The sequence below is a fragment of the Salmo salar genome, chromosome ssa19, assembly GCF_905237065.1.
Source record: "Salmo salar chromosome ssa19, Ssal_v3.1, whole genome shotgun sequence".
Lineage (NCBI taxonomy): Eukaryota > Metazoa > Chordata > Actinopteri > Salmoniformes > Salmonidae > Salmo > Salmo salar.
The window spans coordinates 84,461,125-84,480,237 of record NC_059460.1 but is presented as its reverse complement, the minus strand read 5'-3'; positions in this window follow the sequence as shown (position 1 = coordinate 84,480,237).

Below are 19,113 nucleotides of genomic sequence, written 5' to 3'. Positions count from 1 at the left end.
CCTTTAAGTGGAGTATCGCTCTCTGCCACGGTCAAAGTCCTTTAAGTGGAGTATCGCTCTCTGCCACGGTCAAAGTCCTTTAAGTGGAGTATCTCTCTCTGCCACGGTCAAAGTCCTTTAAGTGGAGTATCTCTCTCTGCCACGGTCAAAGTCCTTTAAGTGGAGTATCGCTCTCTGCCACGGTCAAAGTCCTTTAAGTGGAGTATCGCTCTCTGCCACGGTCAAAGTCCTTTAAGTGGAGTATCTCTCTCTGCCACGGTCAAAGTCCTTTAAGTGGAGTATCTCTCTCTGCCACGGTCAAAGTCCTTTAAGTGGAGTATCTCTCTCTGCCACGGTCAAATTCCTTTAAGTGGAGTATCTCTCTCTGCCACGGTCAAAGTCCTTTAAGTGGAGTATCTCTCTCTGCCACGGTCAAAGTCCTTTAAGTGGAGTATCGCTCTCTGCCACGGTCAAAGTCCTTTAAGTGGAGTATCTCTCTCTGCCACGGTCAAAGTCCTTTAAGTGGAGTATCTCTCTCTGCCACGGTCAAAGTCCTTTAAGTGGAGTATCTCTCTCTGCCACGGTCAAAGTCCTTTAAGTGGAGTATCTCTCTCTGCCACGGTCAAAGTCCTTTAAGTGGAGTATCTCTCTCTGCCACGGTCAAAGTCCTTTAAGTGGAGTAACTCTCTCTGCCACGGTCAAAGTCCTTTAAGTGGAGTATCGCTCTCTGCCACGGTCAAAGTCCTTTAAGTGGAGTATCTCTTTCTGCCACGGTCAAAGTCCTTTAAGTGGAGTATCTCTCTCTGCCACGGTCAAAGTCCTTTAAGTGGAGTATCGCTCTCTGCCACGGTCAAAGTCCTTTAAGTGGAGTATCGCTCTCTGCCACGGTCAAAGTCCTTTAAGTGGAGTATCTCTCTCTGCCACGGTCAAAGTCCTTTAAGTGGAGTATCTCTCTCTGCAACGGTCAAAGTCCTTTAAGTGGAGTATCTCTCTCTGCCACGGTCAAAGTCCTTTAAGTGGAGTATCGCTCTCTGCCACGGTCAAAGTCCTTTAAGTGGAGTATCTCTCTCTGCCACGGTCAAAGTCCTTTAAGTGGAGTATCTCTCTCTGCCACGGTCAAAGTCCTTTAAGTGGAGTATCTCTCTCTACCACGGTCAAAGTCCTTTAAGTGGAGTATCTCTCTCTGCCACGGTCAAAGTCCTTTAAGTGGAGTATCTCTCTCTGCCACGGTCAAAGTCCTTTAAGTGGAGTATCTCTCTCTGCCACGGTCAAAGTCCTTTAAGTGGAGTATCTCTCTCTGCCACGGTCAAAGTCCTTTAAGTGGAGTATCGCTCTCTGCCACGGTCAAAGTCCTTTAAGTGGAGTATCTCTCTCTGCCACGGTCAAAGTCCTTTAAGTGGAGTATCTCTCTCTGCCACGGTCAAAGTCCTTTAAGTGCAGTATCTCTCTCTGCCACGGTCAAAGTCCTTTAAGTGGAGTATCGAACTCTGCCACGGTCAAAGTCCTTTAAGTGGAGTATCTCTCTCTGCCACGGTCAAATTCCTTTAAGTGGAGTATCTCTCTCTGCCACGGTCAAAGTCCTTTAAGTGGAGTATCTCTCTCTGCCACGGTCAAATTCCTTTAAGTGGAGTATCTCTTTCTGCCACGGTCAAAGTCCTTTAAGTGGAGTATCGCTCTCTGCCACGGTCAAAGTCATTTAAGTGGAGTATCTCTCTCTGCCACGGTCAAAGTCCTTTAAGTGGAGTATCTGTCTCTGCCACGGTCAAATTCCTTTAAGTGGAGTATCGATCTCTGCCACGGTCAAAGTCCTTTAAGTGGAGTATCTCTCTCTGCCACGGTCAAAGTCCTTTAAGTGGAGTATCTCTCTCTGCCACGGTCAAAGTCCTTTAAGTGGAGTATCGCTCTCTGCCACGGTCAAAGTCCTTTAAGTGGAGTATCGCTCTCTGCCACGGTCAAAGTCCTTTAAGTGGAGTATCTCTCTCTGCCACGGTCAAAGTCCTTTAAGTGGAGTATCTCTCTCTGCCACGGTCAAAGTCCTTTAAGTGGAGTATCGCTCTCTGCCACGGTCAAAGTCCTTTAAGTGGAGTATCTCTCTCTGCCACGGTCAAAGTCCTTTAAGTGGAGTATCTCTCTCTGCCACGGTCAAAGTCCTTTAAGTGGAGTATCTCTCTCTGCCACGGTCAAAGTCCTTTAAGTGGAGTATCGCACTCTGCCACGGTCAAAGTCCTTTAAGTGGAGTATCTCTCTCTGCCACGGTCAAAGTCCTTTAAGTGGAGTATCTCTCTCTGCCACGGTCAAAGTCCTTTAAGTGGAGTATCGCTCTCTGCCACGGTCAAAGTCCTTTAAGTGGAGTATCTCTCTCTGCCACGGTCAAAGTCCTTTAAGTGGAGTATCGCTCTCTGCCACGGTCAAAGTCCTTTAAGTGGAGTATCTCTCTCTGCCACGGTCAAAGTCCTTTAAGTGGAGTATCTCTCTCTGCCACGGTCAAAGTCCTTTAAGTGGAGTATCTCTCTCTGCCACGGTCAAAGTCCTTTAAGTGGAGTATCTCTTTCTGCCACGGTCAAAGTCCTTTAAGTGGAGTATCTCTCTCTGCCACGGTCAAAGTCCTTTAAGTGGAGTATCGCTCTCTGCCACGGTCAAAGTCCTTTAAGTGGAGTATCTCTCTCTGCCACGGTCAAAGTCCTTTAAGTGGAGTATCTCTCTCTGCCACGGTCAAAGTCCTTTAAGTGCAGTATCTCTCTCTGCCACGGTCAAAGTCCTTTAAGTGGAGTATCGAACTCTGCCACGGTCAAAGTCCTTTAAGTGGAGTATCTCTCTCTGCCACGGTCAAATTCCTTTAAGTGGAGTATCTCTTTCTGCCACGGTCAAAGTCCTTTAAGTGGAGTATCTCTGCCACGGTCAAAGTCCTTTAAGTGGAGTATCTCTTTCTGCCACGGTCAAAGTCCTTTAAGTGGAGTATCGCTCTCTGCCACGGTCAAAGTCCTTTAAGTGGAGTATCTCTCTCTGCCACGGTCAAAGTCCTTTAAGTGGAGTATCTCTCTCTGCCACGGTCAAAGTCCTTTAAGTGGAGTATCGAACTCTGCCACGGTCAAAGTCCTTTAAGTGGAGTATCTCTCTCTGCCACGGTCAAAGTCCTTTAAGTGGAGTATCTCTCTCTGCCACGGTCAAAGTCCTTTAAGTGGAGTATCGCTCTCTGCCACGGTCAAAGTCCTTTAAGTGGAGTATCGCTCTCTGCCACGGTCAAAGTCCTTTAAGTGGAGTATCTCTCTCTGCCACGGTCAAAGTCCTTTAAGTGGAGTATCTCTCTCTGCCACGGTCAAAGTCCTTTAAGTGGAGTATCGCTCTCTGCCACGGTCAAAGTCCTTTAAGTGGAGTATCTCTCTCTGCCACGGTCAAAGTCCTTTAAGTGGAGTATCTCTCTCTGCCACGGTCAAAGTCCTTTAAGTGGAGTATCTCTCTCTGCCACGGTCAAATTCCTTTAAGTGGAGTATCGAACTCTGCCACGGTCAAAGTCCTTTAAGTGGAGTAACTCTTTCTGCCACGGTCAAAGTCCTTTAAGTGGAGTATCGCTCTCTGCCACGGTCAAAGTCCTTTAAGTGGAGTATCGCTCTCTGCCACGGTCAAAGTCCTTTAAGTGGAGTATCGCTCTCTGCCACGGTCAAAGTCCTTTAAGTGGATTATCGCTCTCTGCCACGGTCAAAGTCCTTTAAGTGGAGTATCTCTCTCTGCCACGGTCAAAGTCCTTTAAGTGGAGTATCTCTCTCTGCCACGGTCAAAGTCCTTTAAGTGGAGTATCTCTCTCTGCCACGGTCAAAGTCCTTTAAGTGGAGTATCGCTCTCTGCCACGGTCAAAGTCCTTTAAGTGGAGTATCTCTCTCTGCCACGGTCAAAGTCCTTTAAGTGGAGTATCTCTCTCTGCCACGGTCAAAGTCCTTTAAGTGGAGTATCTCTCTCTGCCACGGTCAAATTCCTTTAAGTGGAGTATCTCTCTCTGCCACGGTCAAAGTCCTTTAAGTGGAGTATCTCTCTCTGCCACGGTCAAAGTCCTTTAAGTGGAGTATCGCTCTCTGCCACGGTCAAAGTCCTTTAAGTGGATTATCGCTCTCTGCCACGGTCAAAGTCCTTTAAGTGGAGTATCTCTCTCTGCCACGGTCAAAGTCCTTTAAGTGGAGTATCTCTCTCTGCCACGGTCAAAGTCCTTTAAGTGGAGTATCTCTCTCTGCCACGGTCAAAGTCCTTTAAGTGGAGTATCTCTCTCTGCCACGGTCAAAGTCCTTTAAGTGGAGTAACTCTCTCTGCCACGGTCAAAGTCCTTTAATTGGAGTATCTCTCTCTGCCACGGTCAAATTCCTTTAAGTGGAGTATCGAACTCTGCCACGGTCAAAGTCCTTTAAGTGGAGTATCTCTCTCTGCCACGGTCAAAGTCCTTTAAGTGGAGTATCTCTCTCTGCCACGGTCAAAGTCCTTTAAGTGGAGTATCGCTCTCTGCCACGGTCAAAGTCCTTTAAGTGGAGTATCGCTCTCTGCCACGGTCAAAGTCCTTTAAGTGGAGTATCTCTCTCTGCCACGGTCAAAGTCCTTTAAGTGGAGTATCTCTCTCTGCCACGGTCAAAGTCCTTTAAGTGGAGTATCGCTCTCTGCCACGGTCAAAGTCCTTTAAGTGGAGTATCTCTCTCTGCCACGGTCAAAGTCCTTTAAGTGGAGTATCTCTCTCTGCCACGGTCAAAGTCCTTTAAGTGGAGTATCTCTCTCTGCCACGGTCAAAGTCCTTTAAGTGGAGTATCGAACTCTGCCACGGTCAAAGTCCTTTAAGTGGAGTATCTCTTTCTGCCACGGTCAAAGTCCTTTAAGTGGAGTATCTCTCTCTGCCACGGTCAAAGTCCTTTAAGTGGAGTATCTCTCTCTGCCACGGTCAAAGTCCTTTAAGTGGAGTATCTCTCTCTGCCACGGTCAAAGTCCTTTAAGTGGAGTATCTCTCTCTGCCACGGTCAAAGTCCTTTAAGTGGAGTATCGCTCTCTGCCACGGTCAAAGTCCTTTAAGTGGAGTATCTCTCTCTGCCACGGTCAAAGTCCTTTAAGTGGAGTATCTCTCTCTGCCACGGTCAAAGTCCTTTAAGTGCAGTATCTCTCTCTGCCACGGTCAAAGTCCTTTAAGTGGAGTATCGAACTCTGCCACGGTCAAAGTCCTTTAAGTGGAGTATCTCTCTCTGCCACGGTCAAATTCCTTTAAGTGGAGTATCTCTTTCTGCCACGGTCAAAGTCCTTTAAGTGGAGTATCTCTTTCTGCCACGGTCAAATTCCTTTAAGTGGAGTATCTCTTTCTGCCACGGTCAAAGTCCTTTAAGTGGAGTATAGCTCTCTGCCACGGTCAAAGTCATTTAAGTGGAGTATCTCTCTCTGCCACGGTCAAAGTCCTTTAAGTGGAGTATCTCTCTCTGCCACGGTCAAATTCCTTTAAGTGGAGTATCGAACTCTGCCACAGTCAAAGTCCTTTAAGTGGAGTATCTCTCTCTGCCACGGTCAAATTCCTTTAAGTGGAGTATCTCTTTCTGCCACGGTCAAAGTCCTTTAAGTGGAGTATCGCTCTCTGCTACGGTCAAAGTCCTTTAAGTGGAGTATCGCTCTCTGCCACGGTCAAAGTCCTTTAAGTGGAGTATCTCTCTCTGCCACGGTCAAAGTCCTTTAAGTGGAGTATCTCTCTCTGCCACGGTCAAAGTCCTTTAAGTGGAGTATCGCTCTCTGCCACGGTCAAAGTCCTTTAAGTGGAGTATCTCTCTCTGCCACGGTCAAAGTCCTTTAAGTGGAGTATCTCTCTCTGCCACGGTCAAAGTCCTTTAAGTGGAGTATCTCTCTCTGCCACGGTCAAATTCCTTTAAGTGGAGTATCGAACTCTGCCACGGTCAAAGTCCTTTAAGTGGAGTATCTCTTTCTGCCACGGTCAAAGTCCTTTAAGTGGAGTATCGCTCTCTGCCACGGTCAAAGTCCTTTAAGTGGAGTATCGCTCTCTGCCACGGTCAAAGTCCTTTAAGTGGAGTATCGCTCTCTGCCACGGTCAAAGTCCTTTAAGTGGATTATCGCTCTCTGCCACGGTCAAAGTCCTTTAAGTGGAGTATCTCTCTCTGCCACGGTCAAAGTCCTTTAAGTGGAGTATCTCTCTCTGCCACGGTCAAAGTCCTTTAAGTGGAGTATCTCTCTCTGCCACGGTCAAAGTCCTTTAAGTGGAGTATCTCTCTCTGCCACGGTCAAAGTCCTTTAAGTGGAGTATCGCTCTCTGCCACGGTCAAAGTCCTTTAAGTGGAGTATCTCTCTCTGCCACGGTCAAAGTCCTTTAAGTGGAGTATCTCTCTCTGCCACGGTCAAAGTCCTTTAAGTGGAGTATCTCTCTCTGCCACGGTCAAATTCCTTTAAGTGGAGTATCTCTCTCTGCCACGGTCAAAGTCCTTTAAGTGGAGTATCGCTCTCTGCCACGGTCAAAGTCCTTTAAGTGGATTATCGCTCTCTGCCACGGTCAAAGTCCTTTAAGTGGAGTATCTCTCTCTGCCACGGTCAAAGTCCTTTAAGTGGAGTATCTCTCTCTGCCACGGTCAAAGTCCTTTAAGTGGAGTATCTCTCTCTGCCACGGTCAAAGTCCTTTAAGTGGAGTATCTCTCTCTGCCACGGTCAAAGTCCTTTAAGTGGAGTAACTCTCTCTGCCACGGTCAAAGTCCTTTAATTGGAGTATCGCTCTCTGCCACGGTCAAAGTCCTTTAAGTGGAGTATCTCTCTCTGCCACGGTCAAAGTCCTTTAAGTGGAGTATCTCTCTCTGCCACGGTCAAAGTCCTTTAAGTGGAGTATCGCTCTCTGCCACGGTCAAAGTCCTTTAAGTGGAGTATCGCTCTCTGCCACGGTCAAAGTCCTTTAAGTGGAGTATCGCTCTCTGCCACGGTCAAAGTCCTTTAAGTGGAGTATCTCTCTCTGCCACGGTCAAAGTCCTTTAAGTGGAGTATCTCTCTCTGCCACGGTCAAAGTCCTTTAAGTGGAGTATCTCTCTCTGCCACGGTCAAAGTCCTTTAAGTGGAGTATCTCTCTCTGCCACGGTCAAAGTCCTTTAAGTGGAGTATCGCTCTCTGCCACGGTCAAAGTCCTTTAAGTGGAGTATTCTCTCTGCCACGGTCAAAGTCCTTTAAGTGGAGTATCTCTCTCTGCCACGGTCAAAGTCCTTTAAGTGGAGTATCTCTCTCTGCCACGGTCAAAGTCCTTTAAGTGGAGTATCGCTCTCTGCCACGGTCAAAGTCCTTTAAGTGGAGTATCGCTCTCTGCCACGGTCAAAGTCCTTTAAGTGGAGTATCTCTCTCTGCCACGGTCAAAGTCCTTTAAGTGGAGTATCTCTCTCTGCCACGGTCAAAGTCCTTTAAGTGGAGTATCTCTCTCTGCCACGGTCAATGTCCTTTAAGTGGAGTATCTCTCTCTGCCACGGTCAAAGTCCTTTAAGTGGAGTATCTCTCTCTGCCACGGTCAAAGTCCTTTAAGTGGAGTAACTCTCTCTGCCACGGTCAAAGTCCTTTAAGTGGAGTATCGCTCTCTGCCACGGTCAAAGTCCTTTAAGTGGAGTATCTCTCTCTGCCACGGTCAAAGTCCTTTAAGTGGAGTATCTCTCTCTGCCACGGTCAAAGTCCTTTAAGTGGAGTATCGCTCTCTGCCACGGTCAAAGTCCTTTAAGTGGAGTATCGCTCTCTGCCACGGTCAAAGTCCTTTAAGTGGAGTATCTCTCTCTGCCACGGTCAAAGTCCTTTAAGTGGAGTATCTCTCTGCCACGGTCAAAGTCCTTTAAGTGGAGTATCTCTCTCTGCCACGGTCAAAGTCCTTTAAGTGGAGTATCGCTCTCTGCCACGGTCAAAGTCCTTTAAGTGGAGTATCTCTCTCTGCCACGGTCAAAGTCCTTTAAGTGGAGTATCTCTCTCTGCCACGGTCAAAGTCCTTTAAGTGGAGTATCTCTCTCTGCCACGGTCAAAGTCCTTTAAGTGGAGTATCTCTCTGCCACGGTCAAAGTCCTTTAAGTGGAGTATCGCTCTCTGCCACGGTCAAAGTCCTTTAAGTGGAGTATCTCTCTCTGCCACGGTCAAAGTCCTTTAAGTGGAGTATCTCTCTGCCACGGTCAAAGTCCTTTAAGTGGAGTATCGCTCTCTGCCACTGTCAAAGTCCTTTAAGTGGAGTATCGCTCTCTGCCACGGTCAAAGTCCTTTAAGTGGAGTATCTCTCTCTGCCACGGTCAAAGTCCTTTAAGTGGAGTATCTCTCTCTGCCACGGTCAAAGTCCTTTAAGTGGAGTATCTCTCTCTGCCACGGTCAAAGTCCTTTAAGTGGAGTATCTCTCTCTGCCACGGTCAAAGTCCTTTAAGTGGAGTATCTCTCTCTGCCACGGTCAAAGTCCTTTAAGTGGAGTATCTCTCTCTGCCACGGTCAAAGTCCTTTAAGTGGAGTATCGCTCTCTGCCACGGTCAAAGTCCTTTAAGTGGAGTATCTCTCTCTGCCACGGTCAAAGTCCTTTAAGTGGAGTATCTCTCTCTGCCACGGTCAAAGTCCTTTAAGTGGAGTATCTCTCTCTGCCACGGTCAAAGTCCTTTAAGTGGAGTATCGCTCTCTGCCACGGTCAAAGTCCTTTAAGTGGAGTATCGCTCTCTGCCACGGTCAAAGTCCTTTAAGTGGAGTATCTCTCTCTGCCACGGTCAAAGTCCTTTAAGTGGAGTATCTCTCTCTGCCACGGTCAAAGTCCTTTAAGTGGAGTATCTCTCTCTGCCACGGTCAAAGTCCTTTAAGTGGAGTATCGCTCTCTGCCACGGTCAAAGTCCTTTAAGTGGAGTATCTCTCTGCCACGGTCAAAGTCCTTTAAGTGGAGTATCTCTCTCTGCCACGGTCAAAGTCCTTTAAGTGGAGTATCTCTCTCTGCCACGGTCAAAGTCCTTTAAGTGGAGTATCGCTCTCTGCCACGGTCAAAGTCCTTTAAGTGGAGTATCGATCTCTGCCACGGTCAAAGTCCTTTAAGTGGAGTATCTCTCTCTGCCACGGTCAAAGTCCTTTAAGTGGAGTATCGCTCTCTGCCACGGTCAAAGTCCTTTAAGTGGAGTATCTCTCTCTGCCACGGACAAAGTCCTTTAAGTGGAGTATCTCTCTCTGCCACGGTCAAAGTCCTTTAAGTGGAGTATCTCTCTCTGCCACGGTCAAAGTCCTTTAAGTGGAGTATCTCTCTCTGCCACGGTCAAATTCCTTTAAGTGGAGTATCGCTCTCTGCCACGGTCAAAGTCCTTTAAGTGGAGTATCTCTCTGCCACGGTCAAAGTCCTTTAAGTGGAGTATCGCTCTCTGCCACGGTCAAAGTCCTTTAAGTGGAGTATCGCTCTCTGCCACGGTCAAAGTCCTTTAAGTGGAGTATCGCTCTCTGCCACGGTCAAAGTCCTTTAAGTGGAGTATCTCTCTCTGCCACGGTCAAATTCCTTTAAGTGGAGTATCTCTCTCTGCCACGGTCAAAGTCCTTTAAGTGGAGTATCTCTCTGCCACGGTCAAATTCCTTTAAGTGGAGTATCTCTCTCTGCCACGGTCAAAGTCCTTTAAGTGGAGTATCGCTCTCTGCCACGGTCAAAGTCATTTAAGTGGAGTATCTCTCTCTGCCACGGTCAAAGTCCTTTAAGTGGAGTATCTCTCTCTGCCACGGTCAAATTCCTTTAAGTGGAGTATCGAACTCTGCCACGGTCAAAGTCCTTTAAGTGGAGTATCTCTCTCTGCCACGGTCAAAGTCCTTTAAGTGGAGTATCTCTCTCTGCCATGGTCAAAGTCCTTTAAGTGGAGTATCTCTCTCTGCCACGGTCAAATTCCTTTAAGTGGAGTATCGAACTCTGCCACGGTCAAAGTCCTTTAAGTGGAGTATCTCTTTCTGCCACGGTCAAAGTCCTTTAAGTGGAGTATCGCTCTCTGCCACGGTCAAAGTCCTTTAAGTGGAGTATCGCTCTCTGCCACGGTCAAAGTCCTTTAAGTGGAGTATCGCTCTCTGCCACGGTCAAAGTCCTTTAAGTGGATTATCGCTCTCTGCCACGGTCAAAGTCCTTTAAGTGGAGTATCTCTCTCTGCCACGGTCAAAGTCCTTTAAGTGGAGTATCTCTCTCTGCCACGGTCAAAGTCCTTTAAGTGGAGTATCTCTCTCTGCCACGGTCAAAGTCCTTTAAGTGGAGTATCTCTCTCTGCCACGGTCAAAGTCCTTTAAGTGGAGTATCGCTCTCTGCCACGGTCAAAGTCCTTTAAGTGGAGTATCTCTCTCTGCCACGGTCAAAGTCCTTTAAGTGGAGTATCTCTCTCTGCCACGGTCAAAGTCCTTTAAGTGGAGTATCTCTCTCTGCCACGGTCAAATTCCTTTAAGTGGAGTATCTCTCTCTGCCACGGTCAAAGTCCTTTAAGTGGAGTATCTCTTTCTGCCACGGTCAAAGTCCTTTAAGTGGAGTATCGCTCTCTGCCACGGTCAAAGTCCTTTAAGTGGATTATCGCTCTCTGCCACGGTCAAAGTCCTTTAAGTGGAGTATCTCTCTCTGCCACGGTCAAAGTCCTTTAAGTGGAGTATCTCTCTCTGCCACGGTCAAAGTCCTTTAAGTGGAGTATCTCTCTCTGCCACGGTCAAAGTCCTTTAAGTGGAGTATCTCTCTCTGCCACGGTCAAAGTCCTTTAAGTGGAGTAACTCTCTGCCACGGTCAAAGTCCTTTAATTGGAGTATCGCTCTCTGCCACGGTCAAAGTCCTTTAAGTGGAATATCTCTTTCTGCCACGGTCAAAGTCCTTTAAGTGGAGTATCTCTCTCTGCCACGGTCAAAGTCCTTTAAGTGGAGTATCGCTCTCTGCCACGGTCAAAGTCCTTTAAGTGGAGTATCGCTCTCTGCCACGGTCAAAGTCCTTTAAGTGGAGTATCTCTCTCTGCCACGGTCAAAGTCCTTTAAGTGGAGTAACTCTCTCTGCAACGGTCAAAGTCCTTTAAGTGGAGTATCTCTCTCTGCCACGGTCAAAGTCCTTTAAGTGGAGTATTGCTCTCTGCCACGGTCAAAGTCCTTTCAGTGGAGTATCTCTCTCTACCACGGTCAAAGTCCTTTAAGTGGAGTATCTCTCTCTGCCACGGTCAAAGTCCTTTAAGTGGAGTATCTCTCTCTGCCACGGTCAAAGTCCTTTAAGTGGAGTATCTCTCTGCCACGGTCAAAGTCCTTTAAGTGGAGGATCGCTCTCTGCCACGGTCAAAGTCCTTTAAGTGGATTATCGCTCTCTGCCACGGTCAAAGTCCTTTAAGTGGAGTATCTCTCTCTGCCACGGTCAAAGTCCTTTAAGTGGAGTATCTCTCTCTGCCACGGTCAAAGTCCTTTAAGTGGAGTATCTCTCTGCCACGGTCAAAGTCCTTTAAGTGGAGGATCGCTCTCTGCCACGGTCAAAGTCCTTTAAGTGGATTATCGCTCTCTGCCACGGTCAAAGTCCTTTAAGTGGAGTATCTCTCTCTGCCACGGTCAAAGTCCTTTAAGTGGTGTATCTCTCTCTGCCACGGTCAAAGTCCTTTAAGTGGAGTATCGCTCTCTGCCACGGTCAAAGTCCTTTAAGTGGAGTATCTCTCTCTGCCACGGTCAAAGTCCTTTAAGTGGAGTATCTCTCTCTGCCACGGTCAAAGTCCTTTAAGTGGAGTATCTCTTTCTGCCACGGTCAAAGTCCTTTAAGTGGAGTATCGCTCTCTGCCACGGTCAAAGTCCTTTAAGTGGAGTATCTCTTTCTGCCACGGTCAAAGTCCTTTAAGTGGAGTATCTCTCTCTGCCACGGTCAAAGTCCTTTAAGTGGAGTATCGCTCTCTGCCACGGTCAAAGTCCTTTAAGTGGAGTATCTCTCTCTGCCACGGTCAAAGTCCTTTAAGTGGAGTATCTCTCTCTGCCACGGTCAAAGTCCTTTAAGTGGAGTATCTCTCTCTGCCACGGTCAAAGTCCTTTAAGTGGAGTATCTCTCTCTGCCACGGTCAAAGTCCTTTAAGTGGAGTATCGCTCTCTGCCACGGTCAAAGTCCTTTAAGTGGAGTATCGCTCTCTGCCACGGTCAAAGTCCTTTAAGTGGAGTATCTCTCTCTGCCACGGTCAAAGTCCTTTAAGTGGAGTATCTCTCTCTGCCACGGTCAAAGTCCTTTAAGTGGAGTATCGCTCTCTGCCACGGTCAAAGTCCTTTAAGTGGAGTATCGCTCTCTGCCACGGTCAAAGTCCTTTAAGTGGAGTATCTCTCTCTGCCACGGTCAAAGTCCTTTAAGTGGAGTATCTCTCTCTGCCACGGTCAAATTCCTTTAAGTGGAGTATCTCTTTCTGCCACGGTCAAAGTCCTTTAAGTGGAGTATCTCTGCCACGGTCAAATTCCTTTAAGTGGAGTATCTCTTTCTGCCACGGTCAAAGTCCTTTAAGTGGAGTATCGCTCTCTGCCACGGTCAAAGTCATTTAAGTGGAGTATCTCTCTCTGCCACGGTCAAAGTCCTTTAAGTGGAGTATCTCTCTCTGCCACGGTCAAATTCCTTTAAGTGGAGTATCGAACTCTGCCACAGTCAAAGTCCTTTAAGTGGAGTATCTCTCTCTGCCACGGTCAAAGTCCTTTAAGTGGAGTATCTCTCTCTGCCACGGTCAAAGTCCTTTAAGTGGAGTATCTCTCTCTGCCACGGTCAAATTCCTTTAAGTGGAGTATCGAACTCTGCCACGGTCAAAGTCCTTTAAGTGGAGTATCTCTCTCTGCCACGGTCAAAGTCCTTTAAGTGGAGTATCGCTCTCTGCCACGGTCAAAGTCCTTTAAGTGGAGTATCGCTCTCTGCCACGGTCAAAGTCTTTTAAGTGGAGTATCGCTCTCTGCCACGGTCAAAGTCCTTTAAGTGGAGTATCTCTCTCTGCCACGGTCAAAGTCCTTTAAGTGGAGTATCTCTCTCTGCCACGGTCAAAGTCCTTTAAGTGGAGTATCTCTCTCTGCCACGGTCAAAGTCCTTTAAGTGGAGTATCTCTCTCTGCCACGGTCAAAGTCCTTTAAGTGGAGTATCGCTCTCTGCCACGGTCAAAGTCCTTTAAGTGGAGTATCTCTCTCTGCCACGGTCAAAGTCCTTTAAGTGGAGTATCTCTCTCTGCCACGGTCAAAGTCCTTTAAGTGGAGTATCTCTCTCTGCCACGGTCAAATTCCTTTAAGTGGAGTATCTCTCTCTGCCACGGTCAAAGTCCTTTAAGTGGAGTATCTCTTTCTGCCACGGTCAAAGTCCTTTAAGTGGAGTATCGCTCTCTGCCACGGTCAAAGTCCTTTAAGTGGATTATCGCTCTCTGCCACGGTCAAAGTCCTTTAAGTGGAGTATTCTCTCTGCCACGGTCAAAGTCCTTTAAGTGGAGTATCTCTCTCTGCCACGGTCAAAGTCCTTTAAGTGGAGTATCTCTCTCTGCCACGGTCAAAGTCCTTTAAGTGGAGTATCTCTCTCTGCCACGGTCAAAGTCCTTTAAGTGGAGTATCTCTCTCTGCCACGGTCAAAGTCCTTTAAGTGGAGTATCTCTCTCTGCCACGGTCAAAGTCCTTTAAGTGGAGTATCTCTCTCTGCCACGGTCAAAGTCCTTTAAGTGGAGTATCTCTCTCTGCCACGGTCAAAGTCCTTTAAGTGGAGTAACTCTCTCTGCCACGGTCAAAGTCCTTTAATTGGAGTATCGCTCTCTGCCACGGTCAAAGTCCTTTAAGTGGAATATCTCTTTCTGCCACGGTCAAAGTCCTTTAAGTGGAGTATCTCTCTCTGCCACGGTCAAAGTCCTTTAAGTGGAGTATCGCTCTCTGCCACGGTCAAAGTCCTTTAAGTGGAGTATCTCTCTCTGCCACGGTCAAAGTCCTTTAAGTGGAGTATCTCTCTCTGCCACGGTCAAATTCCTTTAAGTGGAGTATCTCTTTCTGCCACGGTCAAAGTCCTTTAACCTGTTGGGTCTAGGGGGCAGCATTTGCACGTCTGGATAAAAAAAATGTACCCGATTTAATCTGGTTACTAATCCTACCCAGTAACTAGAATATGCATATACTTATTATATATGGATAGAAAACACTCTAAAGTTTCCAAAACTGTTTGAATGGTGTCTGTGAGTATAACAGAACTCATTTGGCAGGCAAAACCCTGAGACATTTTCTGACAGGAAGTGGATACCTGATGTGTTGTATTGACTTTAAACCTATCCCATTGAAAAACACAGGGGTTTAGGAATATTTTGGCACTTCCTATTGCTTCCACTAGATGTCACCAGCCTTTACAAAGTGTTTTGAGTCTTCTGGAGGGAGATCTGACCGAACAAGAGCCATGGAACGGTGATGTCCCATTAGACACCTGGCGCGCTACTTCATGTTGGGTACCCTCGTTCCAATACGTTATAAAAGAGTATGCATTCGTCCACCTTGAATATTATTCATGTTCTGGTTAAAAAGGCCCTAATGATTTATGCTATACAACGTTTGACATGTTTGAACGAACGGAAATATATTTTTTCCCCTCGTTCATGACGAGAAGTCCGGCTGGCTTACATCATGTGCTAACGAGACGGAGATTTTTGGACATAAATGATGAGCTTTTTTGAACAAAACTACATTCGTTATGGACCTGTGATACCTGGAAGTGACATCTGATGAAGAGAATCAAAGGTAATGGATTATTTACATAGTATTTTCGATTTTAGATCTCCCCAACATGACGTCTAGTCTGTATCGCAACGCGTATTTTTCTGGGCACAGTGCTCAGATTATTGCAAAGTGTGATTTCCCAGTAAGGTTATTTTTAAATCTGGCAAGTTGATTGCGTTCAAAAGATGTAAATCTATAATTCTTTAAATGACAATATAATATTTTACCAATGTTTTCTAATTTTAATTATTTAATTTGTGACGCTGACTTGACTGCCGGTTATTGGAGGGAAACGATTTCCTCAACATCAATGCCATAGTAAAACGCTGTTTTTGGATATAAATATCAACTTGATAGAACTAAAAATGCATGCATTGTCTAACATAATGTCCTAGGAGTGTCATCTGATGGAGATTGTAAAAGGTTAGTGTATCATTTTAGCTGGTTTTATGGTTTTGGTGACCCTGTCTTTGACTTGACAAAACATTACACACAACTCTTGTAAATGTACTGTCCTAACATACTCTAAATTTATGCTTTCGCCGTAAAACCTTTTTGAAATCGTAAAACGTGGTTAGATTAAGGAGATGTTTATCTTTCAAATGGTGTAACATAGTTGTATTTTTGAAAAATTTGAATTTTGACATTTATTTGGATTCAAATTTGCCGCTCTTGAAATGCACCTGCTGTTGATGGAGTGCACCACGGGTGGCACGCTAGCGTCCCACCTAGCCCCAAGAGGTTAAGAGGAGTATCTCTGCCACGGTCAAATTCCTTTAAGTGGAGTATCTCTTTCTGCCACGGTCAAAGTCCTTTAAGTGGAGTATCGCTCTCTGCCACGGTCAAAGTCATTTAAGTGGAGTATCTCTCTCTGCCACGGTCAAAGTCCTTTAAGTGGAGTATCTCTCTCTGCCACGGTCAAATTCCTTTAAGTGGAGTATCGAACTCTGCCACAGTCAAAGTCCTTTAAGTGGAGTATCTCTCTCTGCCACGGTCAAAGTCCTTTAAGTGGAGTATCTCTCTCTGCCACGGTCAAAGTCCTTTAAGTGGAGTATCTCTCTCTGCCACGGTCAAATTCCTTTAAGTGGAGTATCGAACTCTGCCACGGTCAAAGTCCTTTAAGTGGAGTATCTCTTTCTGCCACGGTCAAAGTCCTTTAAGTGGAGTATCGCTCTCTGCCACGGTCAAAGTCCTTTAAGTGGAGTATCGCTCTCTGCCACGGTCAAAGTCTTTTAAGTGGAGTATCGCTCTCTGCCACGGTCAAAGTCCTTTAAGTGGAGTATCTCTCTCTGCCACGGTCAAAGTCCTTTAAGTGGAGTATCTCTCTCTGCCACGGTCAAAGTCCTTTAAGTGGAGTATCTCTCTCTGCCACGGTCAAAGTCCTTTAAGTGGAGTATCTCTCTCTGCCACGGTCAAAGTCCTTTAAGTGGAGTATCGCTCTCTGCCACGGTCAAAGTCCTTTAAGTGGAGTATCTCTCTCTGCCACGGTCAAAGTCCTTTAAGTGGAGTATCTCTCTCTGCCACGGTCAAAGTCCTTTAAGTGGAGTATCTCTCTCTGCCACGGTCAAATTCCTTTAAGTGGAGTATCTCTCTCTGCCACGGTCAAAGTCCTTTAAGTGGAGTATCTCTTTCTGCCACGGTCAAAGTCCTTTAAGTGGAGTATCGCTCTCTGCCACGGTCAAAGTCCTTTAAGTGGATTATCGCTCTCTGCCACGGTCAAAGTCCTTTAAGTGGAGTATCTCTCTCTGCCACGGTCAAAGTCCTTTAAGTGGAGTATCTCTCTCTGCCACGGTCAATGTCCTTTAAGTGGAGTATCTCTCTCTGCCACGGTCAAAGTCCTTTAAGTGGAGTATCTCTCTCTGCCACGGTCAAAGTCCTTTAAGTGGAGTATCTCTCTCTGCCACGGTCAAAGTCCTTTAAGTGGAGTATCTCTCTCTGCCACGGTCAATGTCCTTTAAGTGGAGTATCTCTCTCTGCCACGGTCAAAGTCCTTTAAGTGGAGTATCTCTCTCTGCCACGGTCAAAGTCCTTTAAGTGGAGTAACTCTCTCTGCCACGGTCAAAGTCCTTTAATTGGAGTATCGCTCTCTGCCACGGTCAAAGTCCTTTAAGTGGAATATCTCTTTCTGCCACGGTCAAAGTCCTTTAAGTGGAGTATCTCTCTCTGCCACGGTCAAAGTCCTTTAAGTGGAGTATCGCTCTCTGCCACGGTCAAAGTCCTTTAAGTGGAGTATCGCTCTCTGCCACGGTCAAAGTCCTTTAAGTGGAGTATCTCTCTCTGCCACGGTCAAAGTCCTTTAAGTGGAGTAACTCTCTCTGCAACGGTCAAAGTCCTTTAAGTGGAGTATCTCTCTCTGCCACGGTCAAAGTCCTTTAAGTGGAGTATCGCTCTCTGCCACGGTCAAAGTCCTTTCAGTGGAGTATCTCTCTCTACCACGGTCAAAGTCCTTTAAGTGGAGTATCTCTCTCTGCCACGGTCAAAGTCCTTTAAGTGGAGTATCTCTCTCTGCCACGGTCAAAGTCCTTTAAGTGGAGTATCTCTCTGCCACGGTCAAAGTCCTTTAAGTGGAGTATCGCTCTCTGCCACGGTCAAAGTCCTTTAAGTGGATTATCGCTCTCTGCCACGGTCAAAGTCCTTTAAGTGGAGTATCTCTCTCTGCCACGGTCAAAGTCCTTTAAGTGGAGTATCTCTCTCTGCCACGGTCAAAGTCCTTTAAGTGGAGTATCGCTCTCTGCCACGGTCAAAGTCCTTTAAGTGGAGTATCTCTCTCTGCCACGGTCAAAGTCCTTTAAGTGGAGTATCTCTCTCTGCCACGGTCAAAGTCCTTTAAGTGGAGTATCTCTTTCTGCCACGGTCAAAGTCCTTTAAGTGGAGTATCTCTCTCTGCCACGGTCAAAGTCCTTTAAGTGGAGTATCTCTTTCTGCCACGGTCAAAGTCCTTTAAGTGGAGTATCTCTCTCTGCCACGGTCAAAGTCCTTTAAGTGGAGTATCGCTCTCTGCCACGGTCAAAGTCCTTTAAGTGGAGTATCTCTCTCTGCCACGGTCAAAGTCCTTTAAGTGGAGTATCTCTCTCTGCCACGGTCAAAGTCCTTTAAGTGCAGTATCTCTCTCTGCCACGGTCAAAGTCCTTTAAGTGGAGTATCTCTTTCTGCCACGGTCAAAGTCCTTTAAGTGGAGTATCGCTCTCTGCCACGGTCAAAGTCCTTTAAGTGGAGTATCGCTCTCTGCCACGGTCAAAGTCCTTTAAGTGGAGTATCTCTCTCTGCCACGGTCAAAGTCCTTTAAGTGGAGTATCTCTCTCTGCCACGGTCAAAGTCCTTTAAGTGGAGTATCGCTCTCTGCCACGGTCAAAGTCCTTTAAGTGGAGTATCTCTCTCTGCAACGTCAAAGTCCTTTAAGTGGAGTATCTCTCTCTGCCACGGTCAAAGTCCTTTAAGTGGAGTATCTCTCTCTGCCACGGTCAAAGTCCTTTAAGTGGAGTATCGAACTCTGCCACGGTCAAAGTCCTTTAAGTGGAGTAGCTCTTTCTGCCACGGTCAAAGTCCTTTAAGTGGAGTATCTTTCTCTGCCACGGTCAAATTCCTTTAAGTGGAGTATCGAACTCTGCCACAGTCAAAGTGGTTTATCTCTTTCTGCCACGGTCAAAGTCCTTTAAGTGGAGTATCGCTCTCTGCCACGGTCAAAGTCCTTTAAGTGGAGTATCTCTCTCTGCCACGGACAAAGTCCTTTAAGTGGAGTATCTCTCTCTGCCACGGTCAAAGTCCTTTAAGTGGAGTATCTCTCTCTGCCACGGTCAAAGTCCTTTAAGTGGAGTATCTCTCTCTGCCACGGTCAAATTCCTTTAAGTGGAGTATCGAACTCTGCCACAGTCAAAGTCCTTTAAGTGGAGTATCTCTTTCTGCCACGGTCAAAGTCCTTTAAGTGGAGTATCGCTCTCTGCCACGGTCAAAGTCCTTTAAGTGGAGTATCGCTCTCTGCCACGGTCAAAGTCCTTTAAGTGGAGTATCTCTCTCTGCCACGGTCAAAGTCCTTTAAGTGGAGTATCTCTCTCTGCCACGGTCAAATTCCTTTAAGTGGAGTATCGAACTCTGCCACAGTCAAAGTCCTTTAAGTGGAGTATCTCTTTCTGCCACGGTCAAAGTCCTTTAAGTGGAGTATCGCTCTCTGCCACGGTCAAAGTCCTTTAAGTGGAGTATCTCTCTCTGCCACGGTCAAAGTCCTTTAAGTGGAGTATCTCTCTCTGCCACGGTCAAAGTCCTTTAAGTGGAGTATCTCTCTCTGCCACGGTCAAAGTCCTTTAAGTGGAGTATCTCTCTCTGCCACGGTCAAATTCCTTTAAGTGGAGTATCGAACTCTGCCACAGTCAAAGTCCTTTAAGTGGAGAATCTCTTTCTGCCACGGTCAAAGTCCTTTAAGTGGAGTATCGCTCTCTGCCACGGTCAAAGTCCTTTAAGTGGAGTATCGCTCTCTGCCACGGTCAAAGTCCTTTAAGTGGA